General features: G+C 45.9%; 76 non-coding genes across 76 annotated transcripts; all 76 read left to right on the forward strand.

Moving 5' to 3' along the window:
• Positions 1 to 18: 18 nt before the first annotated feature.
• trnas-uga (transfer RNA serine (anticodon UGA)) lies at positions 19 to 100 on the forward strand. The gene has a single exon. It is a non-coding gene; the product is annotated as a tRNA-Ser (tRNA).
• Positions 101 to 228: 128 nt separating this feature from the next.
• On the forward strand, positions 229 to 310 carry trnas-cga (transfer RNA serine (anticodon CGA)). Its single transcript has one exon. It is a non-coding gene; the product is annotated as a tRNA-Ser (tRNA).
• A 339-nt stretch (positions 311 to 649) lies between these two features.
• trnas-cga (transfer RNA serine (anticodon CGA)) lies at positions 650 to 731 on the forward strand. Its single transcript has one exon. It is a non-coding gene; the product is annotated as a tRNA-Ser (tRNA).
• Positions 732 to 859: 128 nt separating this feature from the next.
• trnas-cga (transfer RNA serine (anticodon CGA)) lies at positions 860 to 941 on the forward strand. The gene has a single exon. It is a non-coding gene; the product is annotated as a tRNA-Ser (tRNA).
• Positions 942 to 1069: 128 nt separating this feature from the next.
• On the forward strand, positions 1070 to 1151 carry trnas-cga (transfer RNA serine (anticodon CGA)). The gene has a single exon. It is a non-coding gene; the product is annotated as a tRNA-Ser (tRNA).
• A 129-nt stretch (positions 1152 to 1280) lies between these two features.
• trnas-uga (transfer RNA serine (anticodon UGA)) lies at positions 1281 to 1362 on the forward strand. The gene has a single exon. It is a non-coding gene; the product is annotated as a tRNA-Ser (tRNA).
• A 128-nt stretch (positions 1363 to 1490) lies between these two features.
• Positions 1491 to 1572, forward strand: trnas-cga (transfer RNA serine (anticodon CGA)). Its single transcript has one exon. It is a non-coding gene; the product is annotated as a tRNA-Ser (tRNA).
• A 129-nt stretch (positions 1573 to 1701) lies between these two features.
• Positions 1702 to 1783, forward strand: trnas-uga (transfer RNA serine (anticodon UGA)). Its single transcript has one exon. It is a non-coding gene; the product is annotated as a tRNA-Ser (tRNA).
• Positions 1784 to 1911: 128 nt separating this feature from the next.
• trnas-cga (transfer RNA serine (anticodon CGA)) lies at positions 1912 to 1993 on the forward strand. Its single transcript has one exon. It is a non-coding gene; the product is annotated as a tRNA-Ser (tRNA).
• A 129-nt stretch (positions 1994 to 2122) lies between these two features.
• trnas-uga (transfer RNA serine (anticodon UGA)) lies at positions 2123 to 2204 on the forward strand. The gene has a single exon. It is a non-coding gene; the product is annotated as a tRNA-Ser (tRNA).
• Positions 2205 to 2333: 129 nt separating this feature from the next.
• trnas-uga (transfer RNA serine (anticodon UGA)) lies at positions 2334 to 2415 on the forward strand. The gene has a single exon. It is a non-coding gene; the product is annotated as a tRNA-Ser (tRNA).
• Positions 2416 to 2543: 128 nt separating this feature from the next.
• On the forward strand, positions 2544 to 2625 carry trnas-cga (transfer RNA serine (anticodon CGA)). The gene has a single exon. It is a non-coding gene; the product is annotated as a tRNA-Ser (tRNA).
• A 129-nt stretch (positions 2626 to 2754) lies between these two features.
• On the forward strand, positions 2755 to 2836 carry trnas-uga (transfer RNA serine (anticodon UGA)). The gene has a single exon. It is a non-coding gene; the product is annotated as a tRNA-Ser (tRNA).
• Positions 2837 to 2965: 129 nt separating this feature from the next.
• trnas-uga (transfer RNA serine (anticodon UGA)) lies at positions 2966 to 3046 on the forward strand. Its single transcript has one exon. It is a non-coding gene; the product is annotated as a tRNA-Ser (tRNA).
• Positions 3047 to 3174: 128 nt separating this feature from the next.
• On the forward strand, positions 3175 to 3256 carry trnas-cga (transfer RNA serine (anticodon CGA)). Its single transcript has one exon. It is a non-coding gene; the product is annotated as a tRNA-Ser (tRNA).
• Positions 3257 to 3385: 129 nt separating this feature from the next.
• On the forward strand, positions 3386 to 3467 carry trnas-uga (transfer RNA serine (anticodon UGA)). Its single transcript has one exon. It is a non-coding gene; the product is annotated as a tRNA-Ser (tRNA).
• Positions 3468 to 3595: 128 nt separating this feature from the next.
• On the forward strand, positions 3596 to 3677 carry trnas-cga (transfer RNA serine (anticodon CGA)). Its single transcript has one exon. It is a non-coding gene; the product is annotated as a tRNA-Ser (tRNA).
• Positions 3678 to 3806: 129 nt separating this feature from the next.
• On the forward strand, positions 3807 to 3888 carry trnas-uga (transfer RNA serine (anticodon UGA)). The gene has a single exon. It is a non-coding gene; the product is annotated as a tRNA-Ser (tRNA).
• Positions 3889 to 4227: 339 nt separating this feature from the next.
• Positions 4228 to 4309, forward strand: trnas-cga (transfer RNA serine (anticodon CGA)). Its single transcript has one exon. It is a non-coding gene; the product is annotated as a tRNA-Ser (tRNA).
• A 129-nt stretch (positions 4310 to 4438) lies between these two features.
• Positions 4439 to 4520, forward strand: trnas-uga (transfer RNA serine (anticodon UGA)). Its single transcript has one exon. It is a non-coding gene; the product is annotated as a tRNA-Ser (tRNA).
• Positions 4521 to 4649: 129 nt separating this feature from the next.
• Positions 4650 to 4731, forward strand: trnas-uga (transfer RNA serine (anticodon UGA)). The gene has a single exon. It is a non-coding gene; the product is annotated as a tRNA-Ser (tRNA).
• A 128-nt stretch (positions 4732 to 4859) lies between these two features.
• trnas-cga (transfer RNA serine (anticodon CGA)) lies at positions 4860 to 4941 on the forward strand. The gene has a single exon. It is a non-coding gene; the product is annotated as a tRNA-Ser (tRNA).
• Positions 4942 to 5070: 129 nt separating this feature from the next.
• Positions 5071 to 5152, forward strand: trnas-uga (transfer RNA serine (anticodon UGA)). The gene has a single exon. It is a non-coding gene; the product is annotated as a tRNA-Ser (tRNA).
• Positions 5153 to 5281: 129 nt separating this feature from the next.
• On the forward strand, positions 5282 to 5363 carry trnas-uga (transfer RNA serine (anticodon UGA)). Its single transcript has one exon. It is a non-coding gene; the product is annotated as a tRNA-Ser (tRNA).
• Positions 5364 to 5492: 129 nt separating this feature from the next.
• Positions 5493 to 5574, forward strand: trnas-cga (transfer RNA serine (anticodon CGA)). Its single transcript has one exon. It is a non-coding gene; the product is annotated as a tRNA-Ser (tRNA).
• Positions 5575 to 5703: 129 nt separating this feature from the next.
• trnas-uga (transfer RNA serine (anticodon UGA)) lies at positions 5704 to 5785 on the forward strand. The gene has a single exon. It is a non-coding gene; the product is annotated as a tRNA-Ser (tRNA).
• Positions 5786 to 6124: 339 nt separating this feature from the next.
• trnas-cga (transfer RNA serine (anticodon CGA)) lies at positions 6125 to 6206 on the forward strand. Its single transcript has one exon. It is a non-coding gene; the product is annotated as a tRNA-Ser (tRNA).
• A 129-nt stretch (positions 6207 to 6335) lies between these two features.
• Positions 6336 to 6417, forward strand: trnas-uga (transfer RNA serine (anticodon UGA)). Its single transcript has one exon. It is a non-coding gene; the product is annotated as a tRNA-Ser (tRNA).
• Positions 6418 to 6546: 129 nt separating this feature from the next.
• Positions 6547 to 6628, forward strand: trnas-uga (transfer RNA serine (anticodon UGA)). Its single transcript has one exon. It is a non-coding gene; the product is annotated as a tRNA-Ser (tRNA).
• A 128-nt stretch (positions 6629 to 6756) lies between these two features.
• On the forward strand, positions 6757 to 6838 carry trnas-cga (transfer RNA serine (anticodon CGA)). Its single transcript has one exon. It is a non-coding gene; the product is annotated as a tRNA-Ser (tRNA).
• Positions 6839 to 6967: 129 nt separating this feature from the next.
• trnas-uga (transfer RNA serine (anticodon UGA)) lies at positions 6968 to 7049 on the forward strand. The gene has a single exon. It is a non-coding gene; the product is annotated as a tRNA-Ser (tRNA).
• Positions 7050 to 7178: 129 nt separating this feature from the next.
• Positions 7179 to 7260, forward strand: trnas-uga (transfer RNA serine (anticodon UGA)). The gene has a single exon. It is a non-coding gene; the product is annotated as a tRNA-Ser (tRNA).
• Positions 7261 to 7389: 129 nt separating this feature from the next.
• On the forward strand, positions 7390 to 7471 carry trnas-cga (transfer RNA serine (anticodon CGA)). Its single transcript has one exon. It is a non-coding gene; the product is annotated as a tRNA-Ser (tRNA).
• Positions 7472 to 7600: 129 nt separating this feature from the next.
• trnas-uga (transfer RNA serine (anticodon UGA)) lies at positions 7601 to 7682 on the forward strand. The gene has a single exon. It is a non-coding gene; the product is annotated as a tRNA-Ser (tRNA).
• Positions 7683 to 8021: 339 nt separating this feature from the next.
• trnas-cga (transfer RNA serine (anticodon CGA)) lies at positions 8022 to 8103 on the forward strand. Its single transcript has one exon. It is a non-coding gene; the product is annotated as a tRNA-Ser (tRNA).
• Positions 8104 to 8232: 129 nt separating this feature from the next.
• Positions 8233 to 8314, forward strand: trnas-uga (transfer RNA serine (anticodon UGA)). The gene has a single exon. It is a non-coding gene; the product is annotated as a tRNA-Ser (tRNA).
• Positions 8315 to 8443: 129 nt separating this feature from the next.
• trnas-uga (transfer RNA serine (anticodon UGA)) lies at positions 8444 to 8525 on the forward strand. The gene has a single exon. It is a non-coding gene; the product is annotated as a tRNA-Ser (tRNA).
• A 128-nt stretch (positions 8526 to 8653) lies between these two features.
• On the forward strand, positions 8654 to 8735 carry trnas-cga (transfer RNA serine (anticodon CGA)). The gene has a single exon. It is a non-coding gene; the product is annotated as a tRNA-Ser (tRNA).
• Positions 8736 to 8864: 129 nt separating this feature from the next.
• On the forward strand, positions 8865 to 8946 carry trnas-uga (transfer RNA serine (anticodon UGA)). Its single transcript has one exon. It is a non-coding gene; the product is annotated as a tRNA-Ser (tRNA).
• Positions 8947 to 9075: 129 nt separating this feature from the next.
• Positions 9076 to 9157, forward strand: trnas-uga (transfer RNA serine (anticodon UGA)). Its single transcript has one exon. It is a non-coding gene; the product is annotated as a tRNA-Ser (tRNA).
• Positions 9158 to 9286: 129 nt separating this feature from the next.
• Positions 9287 to 9368, forward strand: trnas-uga (transfer RNA serine (anticodon UGA)). The gene has a single exon. It is a non-coding gene; the product is annotated as a tRNA-Ser (tRNA).
• A 129-nt stretch (positions 9369 to 9497) lies between these two features.
• trnas-uga (transfer RNA serine (anticodon UGA)) lies at positions 9498 to 9579 on the forward strand. The gene has a single exon. It is a non-coding gene; the product is annotated as a tRNA-Ser (tRNA).
• Positions 9580 to 9707: 128 nt separating this feature from the next.
• On the forward strand, positions 9708 to 9789 carry trnas-uga (transfer RNA serine (anticodon UGA)). The gene has a single exon. It is a non-coding gene; the product is annotated as a tRNA-Ser (tRNA).
• Positions 9790 to 9918: 129 nt separating this feature from the next.
• Positions 9919 to 10000, forward strand: trnas-uga (transfer RNA serine (anticodon UGA)). The gene has a single exon. It is a non-coding gene; the product is annotated as a tRNA-Ser (tRNA).
• A 128-nt stretch (positions 10001 to 10128) lies between these two features.
• Positions 10129 to 10210, forward strand: trnas-uga (transfer RNA serine (anticodon UGA)). Its single transcript has one exon. It is a non-coding gene; the product is annotated as a tRNA-Ser (tRNA).
• A 129-nt stretch (positions 10211 to 10339) lies between these two features.
• Positions 10340 to 10421, forward strand: trnas-uga (transfer RNA serine (anticodon UGA)). Its single transcript has one exon. It is a non-coding gene; the product is annotated as a tRNA-Ser (tRNA).
• A 129-nt stretch (positions 10422 to 10550) lies between these two features.
• Positions 10551 to 10632, forward strand: trnas-uga (transfer RNA serine (anticodon UGA)). The gene has a single exon. It is a non-coding gene; the product is annotated as a tRNA-Ser (tRNA).
• Positions 10633 to 10760: 128 nt separating this feature from the next.
• On the forward strand, positions 10761 to 10842 carry trnas-cga (transfer RNA serine (anticodon CGA)). The gene has a single exon. It is a non-coding gene; the product is annotated as a tRNA-Ser (tRNA).
• A 129-nt stretch (positions 10843 to 10971) lies between these two features.
• trnas-uga (transfer RNA serine (anticodon UGA)) lies at positions 10972 to 11053 on the forward strand. The gene has a single exon. It is a non-coding gene; the product is annotated as a tRNA-Ser (tRNA).
• Positions 11054 to 11181: 128 nt separating this feature from the next.
• trnas-uga (transfer RNA serine (anticodon UGA)) lies at positions 11182 to 11263 on the forward strand. The gene has a single exon. It is a non-coding gene; the product is annotated as a tRNA-Ser (tRNA).
• Positions 11264 to 11392: 129 nt separating this feature from the next.
• Positions 11393 to 11474, forward strand: trnas-uga (transfer RNA serine (anticodon UGA)). The gene has a single exon. It is a non-coding gene; the product is annotated as a tRNA-Ser (tRNA).
• A 128-nt stretch (positions 11475 to 11602) lies between these two features.
• Positions 11603 to 11684, forward strand: trnas-cga (transfer RNA serine (anticodon CGA)). Its single transcript has one exon. It is a non-coding gene; the product is annotated as a tRNA-Ser (tRNA).
• A 129-nt stretch (positions 11685 to 11813) lies between these two features.
• Positions 11814 to 11895, forward strand: trnas-uga (transfer RNA serine (anticodon UGA)). The gene has a single exon. It is a non-coding gene; the product is annotated as a tRNA-Ser (tRNA).
• Positions 11896 to 12023: 128 nt separating this feature from the next.
• On the forward strand, positions 12024 to 12105 carry trnas-cga (transfer RNA serine (anticodon CGA)). Its single transcript has one exon. It is a non-coding gene; the product is annotated as a tRNA-Ser (tRNA).
• Positions 12106 to 12234: 129 nt separating this feature from the next.
• trnas-uga (transfer RNA serine (anticodon UGA)) lies at positions 12235 to 12316 on the forward strand. The gene has a single exon. It is a non-coding gene; the product is annotated as a tRNA-Ser (tRNA).
• A 128-nt stretch (positions 12317 to 12444) lies between these two features.
• Positions 12445 to 12526, forward strand: trnas-cga (transfer RNA serine (anticodon CGA)). Its single transcript has one exon. It is a non-coding gene; the product is annotated as a tRNA-Ser (tRNA).
• Positions 12527 to 12655: 129 nt separating this feature from the next.
• trnal-uaa (transfer RNA leucine (anticodon UAA)) lies at positions 12656 to 12737 on the forward strand. Its single transcript has one exon. It is a non-coding gene; the product is annotated as a tRNA-Leu (tRNA).
• A 129-nt stretch (positions 12738 to 12866) lies between these two features.
• On the forward strand, positions 12867 to 12948 carry trnas-uga (transfer RNA serine (anticodon UGA)). The gene has a single exon. It is a non-coding gene; the product is annotated as a tRNA-Ser (tRNA).
• A 129-nt stretch (positions 12949 to 13077) lies between these two features.
• On the forward strand, positions 13078 to 13159 carry trnas-uga (transfer RNA serine (anticodon UGA)). The gene has a single exon. It is a non-coding gene; the product is annotated as a tRNA-Ser (tRNA).
• A 129-nt stretch (positions 13160 to 13288) lies between these two features.
• trnas-uga (transfer RNA serine (anticodon UGA)) lies at positions 13289 to 13370 on the forward strand. Its single transcript has one exon. It is a non-coding gene; the product is annotated as a tRNA-Ser (tRNA).
• Positions 13371 to 13499: 129 nt separating this feature from the next.
• On the forward strand, positions 13500 to 13581 carry trnas-uga (transfer RNA serine (anticodon UGA)). The gene has a single exon. It is a non-coding gene; the product is annotated as a tRNA-Ser (tRNA).
• A 128-nt stretch (positions 13582 to 13709) lies between these two features.
• On the forward strand, positions 13710 to 13791 carry trnas-uga (transfer RNA serine (anticodon UGA)). The gene has a single exon. It is a non-coding gene; the product is annotated as a tRNA-Ser (tRNA).
• Positions 13792 to 13920: 129 nt separating this feature from the next.
• trnas-uga (transfer RNA serine (anticodon UGA)) lies at positions 13921 to 14002 on the forward strand. Its single transcript has one exon. It is a non-coding gene; the product is annotated as a tRNA-Ser (tRNA).
• A 339-nt stretch (positions 14003 to 14341) lies between these two features.
• trnas-cga (transfer RNA serine (anticodon CGA)) lies at positions 14342 to 14423 on the forward strand. Its single transcript has one exon. It is a non-coding gene; the product is annotated as a tRNA-Ser (tRNA).
• A 129-nt stretch (positions 14424 to 14552) lies between these two features.
• trnas-uga (transfer RNA serine (anticodon UGA)) lies at positions 14553 to 14634 on the forward strand. The gene has a single exon. It is a non-coding gene; the product is annotated as a tRNA-Ser (tRNA).
• Positions 14635 to 14763: 129 nt separating this feature from the next.
• trnas-uga (transfer RNA serine (anticodon UGA)) lies at positions 14764 to 14845 on the forward strand. Its single transcript has one exon. It is a non-coding gene; the product is annotated as a tRNA-Ser (tRNA).
• Positions 14846 to 14973: 128 nt separating this feature from the next.
• trnas-cga (transfer RNA serine (anticodon CGA)) lies at positions 14974 to 15055 on the forward strand. The gene has a single exon. It is a non-coding gene; the product is annotated as a tRNA-Ser (tRNA).
• Positions 15056 to 15184: 129 nt separating this feature from the next.
• On the forward strand, positions 15185 to 15266 carry trnas-uga (transfer RNA serine (anticodon UGA)). Its single transcript has one exon. It is a non-coding gene; the product is annotated as a tRNA-Ser (tRNA).
• A 128-nt stretch (positions 15267 to 15394) lies between these two features.
• Positions 15395 to 15476, forward strand: trnas-uga (transfer RNA serine (anticodon UGA)). Its single transcript has one exon. It is a non-coding gene; the product is annotated as a tRNA-Ser (tRNA).
• Positions 15477 to 15605: 129 nt separating this feature from the next.
• trnas-uga (transfer RNA serine (anticodon UGA)) lies at positions 15606 to 15687 on the forward strand. The gene has a single exon. It is a non-coding gene; the product is annotated as a tRNA-Ser (tRNA).
• A 128-nt stretch (positions 15688 to 15815) lies between these two features.
• trnas-gga (transfer RNA serine (anticodon GGA)) lies at positions 15816 to 15897 on the forward strand. Its single transcript has one exon. It is a non-coding gene; the product is annotated as a tRNA-Ser (tRNA).
• A 129-nt stretch (positions 15898 to 16026) lies between these two features.
• trnas-uga (transfer RNA serine (anticodon UGA)) lies at positions 16027 to 16108 on the forward strand. Its single transcript has one exon. It is a non-coding gene; the product is annotated as a tRNA-Ser (tRNA).
• Positions 16109 to 16236: 128 nt separating this feature from the next.
• trnas-cga (transfer RNA serine (anticodon CGA)) lies at positions 16237 to 16318 on the forward strand. Its single transcript has one exon. It is a non-coding gene; the product is annotated as a tRNA-Ser (tRNA).
• A 129-nt stretch (positions 16319 to 16447) lies between these two features.
• Positions 16448 to 16529, forward strand: trnal-uaa (transfer RNA leucine (anticodon UAA)). The gene has a single exon. It is a non-coding gene; the product is annotated as a tRNA-Leu (tRNA).
• Positions 16530 to 16658: 129 nt separating this feature from the next.
• On the forward strand, positions 16659 to 16740 carry trnas-uga (transfer RNA serine (anticodon UGA)). The gene has a single exon. It is a non-coding gene; the product is annotated as a tRNA-Ser (tRNA).
• A 129-nt stretch (positions 16741 to 16869) lies between these two features.
• On the forward strand, positions 16870 to 16951 carry trnas-uga (transfer RNA serine (anticodon UGA)). Its single transcript has one exon. It is a non-coding gene; the product is annotated as a tRNA-Ser (tRNA).
• Positions 16952 to 17050: the final 99 nt, after the last annotated feature.

A 17050-nucleotide genomic window follows, 5' to 3' on the forward strand; every position in this document is an offset into this window, starting at 1 on the left:
CTTTCACCAGGAAAGAAAGATGTGATGTCCGAGTGGTTAAGGAGTTGGACTTGAAATCCAATGGGGTTTCCCCGCTTAGGTTCGAACCCTACTCGCAGCGATTGACCGTGAGGGATTTGCTTATGCTGATGTTTACGTCATGCCACAATTGATTTACAGACAAGTTTTTGAAGGCTTTCCAAGTGACACAGTTTACAGAATCCAGATAGGAATTCTCCATAAACACATGCTGCGATGGCCGAGAGGTTAAGGCGTTGGACTCGAAATCCAATGGGGTCTCCCCGCGTAGGTTCGAACCCTACTCGCAGCGATGGCTCATGAGGGACTTGTTTATGCTGATGTTTACGTCATGCCATCATTGATTTCCTGAAACTTTGCCTGAAGACTTTCAAAGTGATTCAGCATGCGCAATTTAGAAAGACTTTCAACAGGAACGAAAGCTGTGATGTCCGAGTGGTTAAGGAGTTGGACTTCAAATCCAATGGGGTTACCCCGCGTAGGTTCGAACCCTACTCGCAGCGATTGACCGTGAGGGATTTGTTTATGCTGATGGTTACGTCATGCCACAATTGATTTACAGACAAGTTGTTGAAGGCTTTCCAAGTGACCCAGTTTACAGAATCCAGATAGGAATTCTCCATAAACACATGCTGCGATGGCCGAGAGGTTAAGGCGTTGGACTCGAAATCCAATGGGGTCTCCCCGCGTAGGTTCAAACCCTACTCGCAGCGATGGCTCATGAGGGACTTGTTTATGCTGATGTTTACGTCATGCCATCATTGATTTACAGATCTTTTGTTGAAGGCTTTCCAAGTGACCCAGTTTACAGAATTCAGAAAGGAATTCTCCTTAAACACAAGCTGCGATGGCCGAGAGGTTAAGGCGTTGGACTCGAAATCCAATGCGGTTTCCCAGCTTAGGTTCGAACCCTACTCGCAGCGATTGACCATGAGGGACCTGTTTATGCTGATGTTTACGTCATGCCACAATTGATTTACAGACAAGTTGTTGAAGGCTTTCCAATTGACCCAGTTTACAGAATCCAGATAGGAATTCTCCATAAACACATGCTGCGATGGCCGAGAGGTTAAGGCGTTGGACTCGAAATCCAATGGGGTCTCCCCGCGTAGGTTCGAACCCTACTCGCAGCGATGGCTCATGAGGGACTTGTTTATGCTGATGTTTACGTCATGCCATCATTGATTTCCTGAAACTTTGCCTGAAGACTTTCAAAGTGATTCAGCATGCGCAATTTAGAAAGACTTTCACCAGGAACGAAAGCTGTGATGTCCGAGTGGTTAAGGAGTTGGACTTGAAATCCAATGGGGTCTCCCCGCGTAGGTTCGAACCCTACTCGCAGCGATGCCTCATGAGGCACTTGTTTATGCTGATGATTACGTCATGCCATTATTGATTTACAGGCCTTTTGTTGAAGGCTTTCCATGTGACCCAGTTTACCGAATTCAGAAAGGAATTCTGCTTAAACACAAGCTGCGATGGCCGAGAGGTTAAGGCGTTGGACTCGAAATCCAATGGGGTTTCCCCGCGTAGGTTCGAACCCTACTCGCAGCGAGTGACCATGAGGGACCTGTTTATGCTGATGTTTACGTCATGCCATCATTGATTTCCTGACACTTTCGTTGAAGACTTTCAAAGTGATTCAGCATTCGTAATTTAGAAAGACTTTCACCAAGAATGAAAGCTGCGATGTCCGAGTGGTTAAGGAGTTGGACTTGAAATCCAATGGGGTCTCCCCGCGTAGGTTCGAACCCTACTCGCAGCGATGGCTCATGAGGGACTTGTTTATGCTGATGTTTACGTCATGCCATCATTGATTTACAGACCTTTTGTTGAAGGCTTTCCAAGTGACCCAGTTTACAGAATTAAGAAAGGAATTCTCCTTAAACACAAGCTGCGATGGCCGAGAGGTTAAGGCGTTGGACTCGAAATCCAATGGGGTTTCCCCGCGTAGGTTCGAACCCTACTTGCAGCGAGTGACCATGAGGGACCTGTTTGTGCTGATGTTTACGTCATGCCATCATTGATTTCCTGACACTTTCGTTGAAGACTTTCAAAGTGATTCAGCATTCGTAATTTAGAAAGACTTTCACCAAGAATGAAAGCTGCGATGTCCGAGTGGTTAAGGAGTTGGACTTGAAATCCAATGGGGTCTCCCCGCGTAGGTTCGAACCCTACTCGCAGCGATGGCTCATGAGGGACTTGTTTATGCTGATGTTTACGTCATGCCATCATTGATTTCCTGAAACTTTGCCTGAAGACTTTCAAAGTGATTCAGCATGCGCAATTTAGAAAGACTTTCACAAGGAATGAAAGCTGTGATGTCCGAGTGGTTAAGGAGTTGGACTTGAAATCCAATGGGGTCTCCCCGCGTAGGTTCGAACCCTACTCGCAGCGATGCCTCATGAGGGACTTGTTTATGCTGATATTTACATCATGCCATCATTGATTTACAGGCCTTTTGTTGAAGGCTTTCCAAGTGACCCAGTTTACAGAATCCAGATAGGAATTCTCCATAAACACATGCTGCGATGGCCAAGAGGTTAAGGCGTTGGACTCGAAATCCAATGAGGTTTCCCCGCGTAGGTTCGAACCCTAAACGCAGCGAGTGACCATGACGGACCTGTTTATGCTGATGTTTACGTCATGCCATCATTGATTTCCTGACACTTTCGTTGAACACTTTCAAAGTGATTCAGCATTCGTAATTTAGAAAGACTTTCACCCAGAATGAAAGCTGCGATGTCCGAGTGGTTAAGGAGTTGGACTTGAAATCCAATGGGGTTTCCCTGCGTAGGTTCGAACCCTACTCGCAGCGATTGACCGTGAGGGATTTGTTTATGCTGATGTTTACGTCATGCCATCATTGATTTCCTGAAACTTTGCCTGAAGACTTTCAAAGTGATTCAGCAAGCGCAATTTAGAAAGACTTTCACCAGGAACGAAAGTGTGATGTCCGAGTGGTTAAGGAGTTGGACTTGAAATCCAATGGGGTTACCCCGCGTAGGTTCGAACCCTACTCGCAGCGATTGACCGTGAGGGATTTGTTTATGCTGATGGTTACGTCATGCCACAATTGATTTACAGACAAGTTGTTGAAGGCTTTCCAAGTGACCCAGTTTACAGAATCCAGATAGGAATTCTCCATAAACACATGCTGCGATGGCCGAGAGGTTAAGGCGTTGGACTCGAAATCCAATGGGGTCTCCCCGCGTAGGTTCGAACCCTACTCGCAGCGATGGCTCATGAGGGACTTGTTTATGCTGATGTTTACGTCATGCCATCATTGATTTCCTGAAACTTTGCCTGAAGACTTTCAAAGTGACTCAGCATGCGCAATTTAGAAAGACTTTCACCAGGAACGAAAGCTGTGATGTCTGAGTGGTTAAGGAGTTGGACTTGAAATCCAATGGGGTCTCCCCGTGTAGGTTCGAACCCTACTCGCAGCGATGCCTCATGAGGGACTTGTTTATGCTGATGTTTACGTCATGCCATCATTGATTTACAGATCTTTTCTTGAAGGCTTTCCAAGTGACCCAGTTTACAGAATTCAGAAAGGAATTCTCCTTAAACACAAGCTGCGATGGCCGAGAGGTTAAGGCGTTGGACTCGAAATCCAATGGGGTTTCCCCGCGTAGGTTCGAACCCTACTCGCAGCGAGTGACCATGAGGGACCTGTTTATGCTGATGTTTACTTCATGCCATCATTGATTTCCTGACACTTTCGTTGAAGACTTTCAAAGTGATTCAGCATTCGTAATTTAGAAAGACTTTCACTAAGAATTAAAGCTGCGATGTCCGAGTGGTTAAGGAGTTGGACTTGAAATCCAATGGGGTCTCCCCGCGTAGGTTCGAACCCTACTCGCAGCGATGGCTCATGAGGGACTTGTTTATGCTGATGTTTACGTCATGCCATCATTGATTTCCTGAAACTTTGCCTGAAGACTTTCAAAGTGATTCAGCATGCGCAATTTAGAAAGACTTTCACCAGGAAAGAAAGCTTTGATGTCCGAGTGGTTATGGAGTTGGACTTGAAATCCGACGGGGTTTCCCCGCGTAGGTTCGAACCCAACTCGCAGCCATGCCTCATGAGGGACTTGTTTATGCTGATGTTTACGTCATGCCATCATTGATTTACAGGCCTTTTGTTGAAGGCTTTCCAAGTGACCCAGTTTACAGAATTCAGAAAGGAATTCTGCTGAAACACAAGCTGCGATGGCCGAGAGGTTAAGGCGTTGGACTCGAAATCCAATGGGGTTTCCCCGCGTAGGTTCGAACCCTACTCGCAGCGAGTGACCATGAGGGACCTGTTTATGCTGATGTTTACGTCATGCCATCATTGATTTCCTGACACTTTCGTTGAAGACTTTCAAAGTGATTCAGCATTCGTAATTTAGAAAGACTTTCACCAAGAATGAAAGCTGCGATGTCCGAGTGGTTAAGGAGTTGGACTTGAAATCCAATGGGGTCTCCCCGCGTAGGTTCGAACCCTACTCGCAGCGATGGCTCATGAGAGACTTGTTTATGCTGATGTTTACGTCATGCCATCATTGATTTCCTGAAACTTTGCCTGAAGACTTTCAAAGTGAATCAGCATGCGCAATTTAGAAAGACTTTCACCAGGAATGAAAGCTGTGATGTCCGAGTGGTTAAGGAGTTGGACTTGAAATCCAATGGGGTCTCCCCGCGTAGGTTCGAACCCTACTCGCAGCGATGCCTCATGAGGGACTTGTTTATGCTGATATTTACGTCATGCCATCATTGATTTACAGGCCTTTTGTTGAAGGTTTTCCAAGTGACCCAGTTTACAGAATCCAGATAGGAATTCTCCATAAACACATGCTGCGATGGCCAAGAGGTTAAGGCGTTGGACTCGAAATCCAATGGGGTTTCCCCGCGTAGGTTCGAACCCTAAACGCAGCGAGTGACCATGACTGACCTGTTTATGCTGATGTTTACGTCATGCCATCATTGATTTCCTGACACTTTCGTTGAACACTTTCAAAGTGATTCAGCATTCGTAATTTAGAAAGACTTTCACCCAGAATGAAAGCTGCGATGTCCGAGTGGTTAAGGAGTTGGACTTGAAATCCAATGGGGTTTCCCTGCGTAGGTTCGAACCCTACTCGCAGCGATTGACCGTGAGGGATTTGTTTATGCTGATGTTTACGTCATGCCATCATTGATTTCCTGAAACTTTGCCTGAAGACTTTCAAAGTGATTCAGCAAGCGCAATTTAGAAATACTTTCACCCAGAATGAAAGCTGCGATGTCCGAGTGGTTAAGGAGTTGGACTTGAAATCCAATGGGGTTTCCCCGCGTAGGTTCGAACCCTAATCGCAGCGATTGACCGTGAGGGATTTGTTTATGCTGATGTTTACGTCATGCCATCATTGATTTCCTGAAACTTTGCCTGAAGACTTTCAAAGTGATTCAGCATGCGCAATTTAGAAAGACTTTCATCAGGAAAGAAAGCTTTGATGTCCGAGTGGTTAAGGAGTTGGACTCGAAATCCAATGGGGTTTCCCCGCGTAGGTTCGAACCCTACTCGCAGCGAGTGACCATGAGGGACCTGTTTATGCTGATGTTTACTTCATGCCATCATTGATTTCCTGACACTTTCGTTGAAGACTTTCAAAGTGATTCAGCATTCGTAATTTAGAAAGACTTTCACTAAGAATTAAAGCTGCGATGTCCGAGTGGTTAAGGAGTTGGACTTGAAATCCAATGGGGTTTCCCCGCGTAGGTTCGAACCCTAATCGCAGCGATTGACCGTGAGGGATTTGTTTATGCTGATGTTTACGTCATGCCATCATTGATTTCCTGAAACTTTGCCTGAAGACTTTCAAAGTGATTCAGCATGCGCAATTTAGAAAGACTTTCACCAGGAAAGAAAGCTTTGATGTCCGAGTGGTTATGGAGTTGGACTTGAAATCCGACGGGGTTTCCCCGCGTAGGTTCGAACCCAACTCGCAGCCATGCCTCATGAGGGACTTGTTTATGCTGATGTTTACGTCATGCCATCATTGATTTACAGGCCTTTTGTTGAAGGCTTTCCAAGTGACCCAGTTTACAGAATTCAGAAAGGAATTCTGCTGAAACACAAGCTGCGATGGCCGAGAGGTTAAGGCGTTGGACTCGAAATCCAATGGGGTTTCCCCGCGTAGGTTCGAACCCTACTCGCAGCGAGTGACCATGAGGGACCTGTTTATGCTGATGTTTACGTCATGCCATCATTGATTTCCTGACACTTTCGTTGAAGACTTTCAAAGTGATTCAGCATTCGTAATTTAGAAAGACTTTCACCAAGAATGAAAGCTGCGATGTCCGAGTGGTTAAGGAGTTGGACTTGAAATCCAATGGGGTCTCCCCGCGTAGGTTCGAACCCTACTCGCAGCGATGGCTCATGAGAGACTTGTTTATGCTGATGTTTACGTCATGCCATCATTGATTTCCTGAAACTTTGCCTGAAGACTTTCAAAGTGAATCAGCATGCGCAATTTAGAAAGACTTTCACCAGGAATGAAAGCTGTGATGTCCGAGTGGTTAAGGAGTTGGACTTGAAATCCAATGGGGTCTCCCCGCGTAGGTTCGAACCCTACTCGCAGCGATGCCTCATGAGGGACTTGTTTATGCTGATATTTACGTCATGCCATCATTGATTTACAGGCCTTTTGTTGAAGGTTTTCCAAGTGACCCAGTTTACAGAATCCAGATAGGAATTCTCCATAAACACATGCTGCGATGGCCAAGAGGTTAAGGCGTTGGACTCGAAATCCAATGGGGTTTCCCCGCGTAGGTTCGAACCCTAAACGCAGCGAGTGACCATGACTGACCTGTTTATGCTGATGTTTACGTCATGCCATCATTGATTTCCTGACACTTTCGTTGAACACTTTCAAAGTGATTCAGCATTCGTAATTTAGAAAGACTTTCACCCAGAATGAAAGCTGCGATGTCCGAGTGGTTAAGGAGTTGGACTTGAAATCCAATGGGGTTTCCCTGCGTAGGTTCGAACCCTACTCGCAGCGATTGACCGTGAGGGATTTGTTTATGCTGATGTTTACGTCATGCCATCATTGATTTCCTGAAACTTTGCCTGAAGACTTTCAAAGTGATTCAGCAAGCGCAATTTAGAAATACTTTCACCCAGAATGAAAGCTGCGATGTCCGAGTGGTTAAGGAGTTGGACTTGAAATCCAATGGGGTTTCCCCGCGTAGGTTCGAACCCTAATCGCAGCGATTGACCGTGAGGGATTTGTTTATGCTGATGTTTACGTCATGCCATCATTGATTTCCTGAAACTTTGCCTGAAGACTTTCAAAGTGATTCAGCATGCGCAATTTAGAAAGACTTTCATCAGGAAAGAAAGCTTTGATGTCCGAGTGGTTAAGGAGTTGGACTCGAAATCCAATGGGGTTTCCCCGCGTAGGTTCGAACCCTACTCGCAGCGAGTGACCATGAGGGACCTGTTTATGCTGATGTTTACTTCATGCCATCATTGATTTCCTGACACTTTCGTTGAAGACTTTCAAAGTGATTCAGCATTCGTAATTTAGAAAGACTTTCACTAAGAATTAAAGCTGCGATGTCCGAGTGGTTAAGGAGTTGGACTTGAAATCCAATGGGGTCTCCCCGCGTAGGTTCGAACCCTACTCGCAGCGATGGCTCATGAGGGACTTGTTTATGCTGATGTTTACGTCATGCCATCATTGATTTCCTGAAACTTTGCCTGAAGACTTTCAAAGTGATTCAGCATGCGCAATTTAGAAAGACTTTCACCAGGAAAGAAAGCTTTGATGTCCGAGTGGTTATGGAGTTGGACTTGAAATCCGACGGGGTTTCCCCGCGTAGGTTCGAACCCAACTCGCAGCCATGCCTCATGAGGGACTTGTTTATGCTGATGTTTACGTCATGCCATCATTGATTTACAGGCCTTTTGTTGAAGGCTTTCCAAGTGACCCAGTTTACAGAATTCAGAAAGGAATTCTGCTGAAACACAAGCTGCGATGGCCGAGAGGTTAAGGCGTTGGACTCGAAATCCAATGGGGTTTCCCCGCGTAGGTTCGAACCCTACTCGCAGCGAGTGACCATGAGGGACCTGTTTATGCTGATGTTTACGTCATGCCATCATTGATTTCCTGACACTTTCGTTGAAGACTTTCAAAGTGATTCAGCATTCGTAATTTAGAAAGACTTTCACCCAGAATGAAAGCTGCGATGTCCGAGTGGTTAAGGAGTTGGACTTGAAATCCAATGGGGTCTCCCCGCGTAGGTTCGAACCCTACTCGCAGCGATGGCTCATGAGAGACTTGTTTATGCTGATGTTTACGTCATGCCATCATTGATTTCCTGAAACTTTGCCTGAAGACTTTCAAAGTGAATCAGCATGCGCAATTTAGAAAGACTTTCACCAGGAATGAAAGCTGTGATGTCCGAGTGGTTAAGGAGTTGGACTTGAAATCCAATGGGGTCTCCCCGCGTAGGTTCGAACCCTACTCGCAGCGATGCCTCATGAGGGACTTGTTTATGCTGATATTTACGTCATGCCATCATTGATTTACAGGCCTTTTGTTGAAGGTTTTCCAAGTGACCCAGTTTACAGAATCCAGATAGGAATTCTCCATAAACACATGCTGCGATGGCCAAGAGGTTAAGGCGTTGGACTCGAAATCCAATGGGGTTTCCCCGCGTAGGTTCGAGCCCTAAACGCAGCGAGTGACCATGACTGACCTGTTTATGCTGATGTTTACGTCATGCCATCATTGATTTCCTGACACTTTCGTTGAACACTTTCAAAGTGATTCAGCATTCGTAATTTAGAAAGACTTTCACCCAGAATGAAAGCTGCGATGTCCGAGTGCTTAAGGAGTTGGACTTGAAATCCAATGGGGTTTCCCTGCGTAGGTTCGAACCCTACTCGCAGCGATTGACCGTGAGGGATTTGTTTATGCTGATGTTTACGTCATGCCATCATTGATTTCCTGAAACTTTGCCTGAAGACTTTCAAAGTGATTCAGCAAGCGCAATTTAGAAATACTTTCACCCAGAATGAAAGCTGCGATGTCCGAGTGGTTAAGGAGTTGGACTTGAAATCCAATGGGGTTTCCCCGCGTAGGTTCGAACCCTAATCGCAGCGATTGACCGTGAGGGATTTGTTTATGCTGATGTTTACGTCATGCCATCATTGATTTCCTGAAACTTTGCCTGAAGACTTTCAAAGTGATTCAGCATGCGCAATTTAGAAAGACTTTCATCAGGAAAGAAAGCTTTGATGTCCGAGTGGTTAAGGAGTTGGACTTGAAATCCAATGGGGTTTCCCCGCGTAGGTTCGAACCCCACTCGCAGCGATTGACCGTGAGGGATTTGTTTATGCTGATGTTTACGTCATGCCATCATTGATTTCCCGACACTTTCGTTGAAGACTTTCAAAGTGATTCAGCATTCGTAATTTAGAAAGACTTTCACCCAGAATGAAAGCTGCGATGTCCGAGTGGTTAAGGAGTTGGACTTGAAATCCAATGGGGTTTCCCCACTTAGGTTCGAACCCTACTCGCAGCGATTGACCGTGAGGGATTTGTTTATGCTGATGGTTACGTCATGCCACAATTGATTTACAGACAAGTTGTTGAAGGCTTTCCAAGTGACCCAGTTTACAGAATCCAGATAGGAATTCTCCATAAACACATGTTGCGATGGCCAAGAGGTTAAGGCGTTGGACTTGAAATCCAATGGGGTCTCCCCGCGTAGGTTCGAACCCTACTCGCAGCGATGCCTCATGAGGGACTTGTTTATGCTGATGTTTACGTCATGCCATCATTGATTTCCTGAAACTTTGCCTGAAGACTTTCAAAGTGATTCAGCATGCGCAATTTAGAAAGACTTTCACCAGGAACTAAAGCTGTGATGTCCGAGTGGTTAAGGAGTTGGACTTGAAATCCAATGGGGTCTCCCCGCGTAGGTTCCAACCCTACTCCCAGCGATGCCTCATGAGGGACTTGTTTATGCTGATGGTTACGTCATGCCACAATTGATTTACAGACAAGTTGTTGAAGGCTTTCCAAGTGACCCAGTTTACAGAATCCAGATAGGTATTCTCCATAAACACATGCTGCGATGGCCGAGAGGTTAAGGCGTTGGACTTGAAATCCAATGGGGTTTCCCCGCGTAGGTTCGAACCCTACTCGCAGCGAGTGACCATGAGGGACCTGTTTATGCTGATGTTTACGTCATGCCATCATTGATTTCCTGACACTTTCGTTGAAGACTTTCAAAGTGATTCAGCATTCGTAATTTAGAAAGACTTTCACCAAGAATGAAAGCTGCGATGTCCGAGTGGTTAAGGAGTTGGACTTGAAATCCAATGGGGTCTCCCCGCGTAGGTTCGAACCCTACTCGCAGCGAGGGCTCATGAGGGACTTGTTTATGCTGATGTTTACGTCATGCCATCATTGATTTCCTGAAACTTTGCCTGAAGACTTTCAAAGTGATTCAGCATGCGCAATTTAGAAAGACTTTCACCAGGAAAGAAAGCTTTGATGTCCGAGTGGTTATGGAGTTGGACTTGAAATCCAACGGGGTTTCCCCGCGTAGGTTCAAACCCAACTCGCAGCCATGCCTCATGAGGGACTTGTTTATGCTGATGTTTACGTCATGCCATCATTGATTTACAGGCCTTTTGTTGAAGGCTTTCCAAGTGACCCAGTTTACAGAATTCAGAAAGGAATTCTGCTGAAACACAAGCTGCGATGGCCGAGAGGTTAAGGCGTTGGACTCGAAATCCAATGGGGTTTCCCCGCGTAGGTTCGAACCCTACTCGCAGCGAGTGACCATGAGGGACCTGTTTATGCTGATGTTTACGTCATGCCATCATTGATTTCCTGACACTTTCGTTGAAGACTTTCAAAGTGATTCAGCATTCGTAATTTAGAAAGACTTTCACCAAGAATGAAAGCTGCGATGTCCGAGTGGTTAAGGAGTTGGACTTGAAATCCAACGGGGTTTCCCCGCGTAGGTTCGAACCCAACTCGCAGCCATGCCTCATGAGGGACTTGTTTATGCTGATGTTTACGTCATGCCATCATTGATTTACAGGCCTTTTGTTGAAGGCTTTCCAAGTGACCCAGTTTACAGAATTCAGAAAGGAATTCTGCTGAAACACAAGCTGCGATGGCCGAGTGGTTAAGGAGTTGGACTTGAAATCCAATGGGGTCTCCCCGCGTAGGTTCGAACCCTACTCGCAGCGATGGCTCATGAGGGACTTGTTTATGCTGATGTTTACGTCATGCCATCATTGATTTCCTGAAACTTTGCCTGAAGACTTTCAAAGTGATTCAGCATGCGCAATTTAGAAAGACTTTCACCAGGAATGAAAGCTGTGATGTCCGAGTGGTTAAGGAGTTGGACTTGAAATCCAATGGGGTCTCCCCGCGTAGGTTCGAACCCTACTCGCAGCGATGCCTCATGAGGGACTTGTTTATGCTGATATTTACGTCATGCCATCATTGATTTACAGGCCTTTTGTTGAAGGCTTTCCAAGTGACCCAGTTTACAGAATCCAGATAGGAATTCTCCATAAACACATGCTGCGATGGCCAAGAGGTTAAGGCGTTGGACTCGAAATCCAATGGCGTTTCCCCGCGTAGGTTCGAACCCTAAACGCAGCGACTGACCATGAGGGACCTGTTTATGCTGATGTTTACGTCATGCCATCATTGATTTCCTGACACTTTCGTTGAACACTTTCAAAGTGATTCAGCATTCGTAATTTAGAAAGACTTTCACCCAGAATGAAAGCTGCGATGTCCGAGTGGTTATGGAGTTGGACTTGAAATCCAATGGGGTTACCCCGCGTAGGTTCGAACCCTACTCGCAGCGATTGACCGTGAGGGATTTGTTTATGCTGATGGTTACGTCATGCCACAATTGATTTACAGACAAGTTGTTGAAGGCTTTCCAAGTGACCCAGTTTACAGAATCCAGATAGGAATTCTCCATAAACACATGCTGCGATGGGCGAAAGGTTAAGGCGTTGGACTCGAAATCCAATGGGGTCTCCCTGCGTAGGTTCGAACCCTACTCGCAGCGATGGCTCATGAGGGACTTGTTTATGCTGATGTGTACGTCATGCCATCATTGATTTCCTGAAACTTTGCCTGAAGACTTTCAAAGTGACTCAGCATGCGCAATTTAGAAAGACTTTCACCAGGGACAAAAGCTGTGATGTCTGAGTGGTTAAGGAGTTGGACTTGAAATCCAATGGGGTCTCCCCGTGTAGGTTCGAACCCTACTCGCAGCGATGCCTCATGAGGGACTTGTTTATGCTGATGTTTACATCATGCCATCATTGATTTACAGATCTTTTGTTGAAGGCTTTCCAAGTGACCCAGTTTACAGAATTCAGAAAGGAATTCTCCTTAAACACAAGCTGCGATGGCCGAGAGGTTAAGGCGTTGGACTCGAAATCCAATGGGGTCTCCCCGCGTAGGTTCGAACCCTACTCGCAGCGAGTGACCATGAGGGACCTGTTTATGCTGATGTTTACGTCATGCCATCATTGATTTCCTGACACTTTTGTTGAAGACTTTCAAAGTGATTCAGCATTCGTAATTTAGAAAGACTTTCACCCAGAATGAAAGCTGCGATGTCCGAGTGGTTAAGGAGTTGGACTTAAAATCCAATGGGGTTTCCCCGCGTAGGTTCGAACCCTACTCGCAGCGATTGACCGTGAGGGATTTGTTTATGCTGATGTTTACGTCATGCCATCATTGATTTCCTGAAACTTTGCCTGAAGACTTTCAAAGTGATTCAGCATGCGCAATTTAGAAAGACTTTCACCAGGAAAGAAAGCTTTGATGTCCGAGTGGTTAAGGAGTTGGACTTGAAATCCAATGGGGTTTCCCCGCGTAGGTTCGAACCCCACTCGCAGCGATTGACCGTGAGGGATTTGTTTATGCTGATGTTTACGTCATGCCATCATTGATTTCCCGACACTTTCGTTGAAGACTTTCAAAGTGATTCAGCATTCGTAATTTAGAAAGACTTTCACCCAGAAAGAAAGCTGCGATGTCCGAGTGGTTAAGGAGTTGGACTTGAAATCCAATGGGGTTTCCCCGCGTAGGTTCGAACCCTACTCGCAGCGATTGACCGTGAGGGATTTGTTTATGCTGATGTTTACGTCATGCCATCATTGATTTCCTGAAACTTTGCCTGAAGACTTTCAAAGTGATTCAGCATGCGCAATTTAGAAAGACTTTCACCAGGAAAGAAAGCTTTGATGTCCGAGTGGTTAAGGAGTTGGACTTGAAATCCAATGGGGTTTCCCCGCGTAGGTTCGAACCCCACTCGCAGCGATTGACCGTGAGGGATTTGTTTATGCTGATGTTTACGTCATGCCATCATTGATTTCCCGACACTTTCGTTGAAGACTTTCAAAGTGATTCAGCATTCGTAATTTAGAAAGACTTTCACCCAGAAAGAAAGCTGCGATGTCCGAGTGGTTAAGGAGTTGGACTTGAAATCCAATGGGGTTTCCCCACGTAGGTTCGAACCCTACTCGCAGCGATTGACCGTGAGGGATTTGTTTATGCTGATGGTTACGTCATGCCACAATTGATTTACAGACAAGTTGTTGAAGGCTTTCCAAGTGACCCAGTTTACAGAATCCAGATAGGTATTCTCCATAAACACATGCTGCGATGGCCGAGAGGTTAAGGCGTTGGACTTGAAATCCAATGGGGTTTCCCCGCGTAGGTTCGAACCCTACTCGCAGCGAGTGACCATGAGGGACCTGTTTATGCTGATGTTTACGTCATGCCATCATTGATTTCCTGACACTTTCGTTGAAGACTTTCAAAGTGATTCAGCATTCGTAATTTAGAAAGACTTTCACCAAGAATGAAAGCTGCGATGTCCGAGTGGTTAAGGAGTTGGACTTGAAATCCAATGGGGTCTCCCCGCGTAGGTTCGAACCCTACTCGCAGCGAGGGCTCATGAGGGACTTGTTTATGCTGATGTTTACGTCATGCCATCATTGATTTCCTGAAACTTTGCCTGAAGACTTTCAAAGTGATTCAGCATGCGCAATTTAGAAAGACTTTCACCAGGAAAGAAAGCTTTGATGTCCGAGTGGTTATGGAGTTGGACTTGAAATCCAACAGGGTTTCCCCGCGTAGGTTCGAACCCAACTCGCAGCCATGCCTCATGAGGGACTTGTTTATGCTGATGTTTACGTCATGCCATCATTGATTTACAGGCCTTTTGTTGAAGGCTTTCCAAGTGACCCAGTTTACAGAATTCAGAAAGGAATTCTGCTGAAACACAAGCTGCGATGGCCGAGAGGTTAAGGCGTTGGACTCGAAATCCAATGGGGTTTCCCCGCGTAGGTTCGAACCCTACTCGCAGCGAGTGACCATGAGGGACCTGTTTATGCTGATGTTTACGTCATGCCATCATTGATTTCCTGACACTTTCGTTGAAGACTTTCAAAGTGATTCAGCATTCGTAATTTAGAAAGACTTTCACCAAGAATGAAAGCTGCGATGTCCGAGTGGTTAAGGAGTTGGACTTGAAATCCAATGGGGTCTCCCCGCGTAGGTTCGAACCCTACTCGCAGCGATGGCTCATGAGGGACTTGTTTATGCTGATGTTTACGTCATGCCATCATTGATTTCCTGAAACTTTGCCTGAAGACTTTCAAAGTGATTCAGCATGCGCAATTTAGAAAGACTTTCACCAGGAATGAAAGCTGTGATGTCCGAGTGGTTAAGGAGTTGGACTTGAAATCCAATGGGGTCTCCCCGCGTAGGTTCGAACCCTACTCGCAGCGATGCCTCATGAGGGACTTGTTTATGCTGATATTTACGTCATGCCATCATTGATTTACAGGCCTTTTGTTGAAGGCTTTCCAAGTGACCCAGTTTACAGAATCCAGATAGGAATTCTCCATAAACACATGCTGCGATGGCCAAGAGGTTAAGGCGTTGGACTCGAAATCCAATGGCGTTTCCCCGCGTAGGTTCGAACCCTAAACGCAGCGACAGACCATGAGGGACCTGTTTATGCTGATGTTTACGTCATGCCATCATTGATTTCCTGAAACTTTGCCTGAAGACTTTCAAAGTGATTCAGCATGCGCAATTTAGAAAGACTTTCACCAGGAATGAAAGCTGTGATGTCCGAGTGGTTAAGGAGTTGGACTTGAAATCCAATGGGGTCTCCCCGCGTATGTTCGAACCCTACTCGCAGCGATGCCTCATGAGGGACTTGTTTATGCTGATATTTACGTCATGCCATCATTGATTTACAGGCCTTTTGTTGAAGGCTTTCCAAGTGACCCAGTTTACAGAATCCAGATAGGAATTCTCCATAAACACATGCTGCGATGGCCAAGAGGTTAAGGCGTTGGACTTGAAATCCAATGGCGTTTCCCCGCGTAGGTTCGAACCCTAAACGCAGCGACTGACCATGAGGGACCTGTTTATGCTGATGTTTACGTCATGCCATCATTGATTTCCTGACACTAACGTTGAACACTTTCAAAGTGATTCAGCATTCGTAATTTAGAAAGACTTTCACCCAGAATGAAAGCTGCGATGTCCGAGTGGTTATGGAGTTGGACTTGAAATCCAATGGGGTTACCCCGCGTAGGTTCGAACCCTACTCGCAGCGATTGACCGTGAGGGATTTGTTTATGCTGATGGTTACGTCATGCCACAATTGATTTACAGACAAGTTGTTGAAGGCTTTCCAAGTGACCCAGTTTACAGAATCCAGATAGGAATTCTCCATAAACACATGCTGCGATGGGCGAAAGGTTAAGGCGTTGGACTGGAAATCCAATGGGGTCTCCCCGCGTAGGTTCGAACCCTACTCGCAGCGATGGCTCATGAGGGACTTGTTTATGCTGATGTGTACGTCATGCCATCATTGATTTCCTGAAACTTTGCCTGAAGACTTTCAAAGTGACTCAGCATGCGCAATTTAGAAAGACTTTCACCAGGGACAAAAGCTGTGATGTCTGAGTGGTTAAGGAGTTGGACTTGAAATCCAATGGGGTCTCCCCGTGTAGGTTCGAACCCTACTCGCAGCGATGCCTCATGAGGGACTTGTTTATGCTGATGTTTACGTCATGCCATCATTGATTTACAGATCTTTTGTTGAAGGCTTTCCAAGTGACCCAGTTTACAGAATTCAGAAAGGAATTCTCCTTAAACACAAGCTGCGATGGCCGAGAGGTTAAGGCGTTGGACTCGAAATCCAATGGGGTCTCCCCGCGTAGGTTCGAACCCTACTCGCAGCGAGTGACCATGAGGGACCTGTTTATGCTGATGTTTACGTCATGCCATCATTGATTTCCTGACACTTTTGTTGAAGACTTTCAAAGTGATTCAGCATTCGTAATTTAGAAAGACTTTCACCCAGAATGAAAGCTGCGATGTCCGAGTGGTTAAGGAGTTGGACTTAAAATCCAATGGGGTTTCCCCGCGTAGGTTCGAACCCTACTCGCAGCGATTGACCGTGAGGGATTTGTTTATGCTGATGTTTACGTCATGCCATCATTGATTTCCTGAAACTTTGCCTGAAGACTTTCAAAGTGATTCAGCATGCGCAATTTAGAAAGACTTTCACCAGGAAAGAAAGCTTTGATGTCCGAGTGGTTAAGGAGTTGGACTTGAAATCCAATGGGGTTTCCCCGCGTAGGTTCGAACCCCACTCGCAGCGATTGACCGTGAGGGATTTGTTTATGCTGATGTTTACGTCATGCCATCATTGATTTCCCGACACTTTCGTTGAAGACTTTCAAAGTGATTCAGCATTCGTAATTTAGAAAGACTTTCACCCAGAAAGAAAGCTGCGATGTCCGAGTGGTTAAGGAGTTGGACTTGAAATCCAATGGGGTTTCCCCGCGTAGGTTCGAACCCTACTCGCAGCGATTGACCGTGAGGGGTTTGTTTATGCTGATGTTTACGTCATGCCATCATTGATTTCCTGAAACTTTGCCTGAAGACTTTCAAAGTGATTCAGCATGCGC

Source organism: Osmerus eperlanus, chromosome 16, assembly GCF_963692335.1.
Source record: "Osmerus eperlanus chromosome 16, fOsmEpe2.1, whole genome shotgun sequence".
NCBI lineage: Eukaryota > Metazoa > Chordata > Actinopteri > Osmeriformes > Osmeridae > Osmerus > Osmerus eperlanus.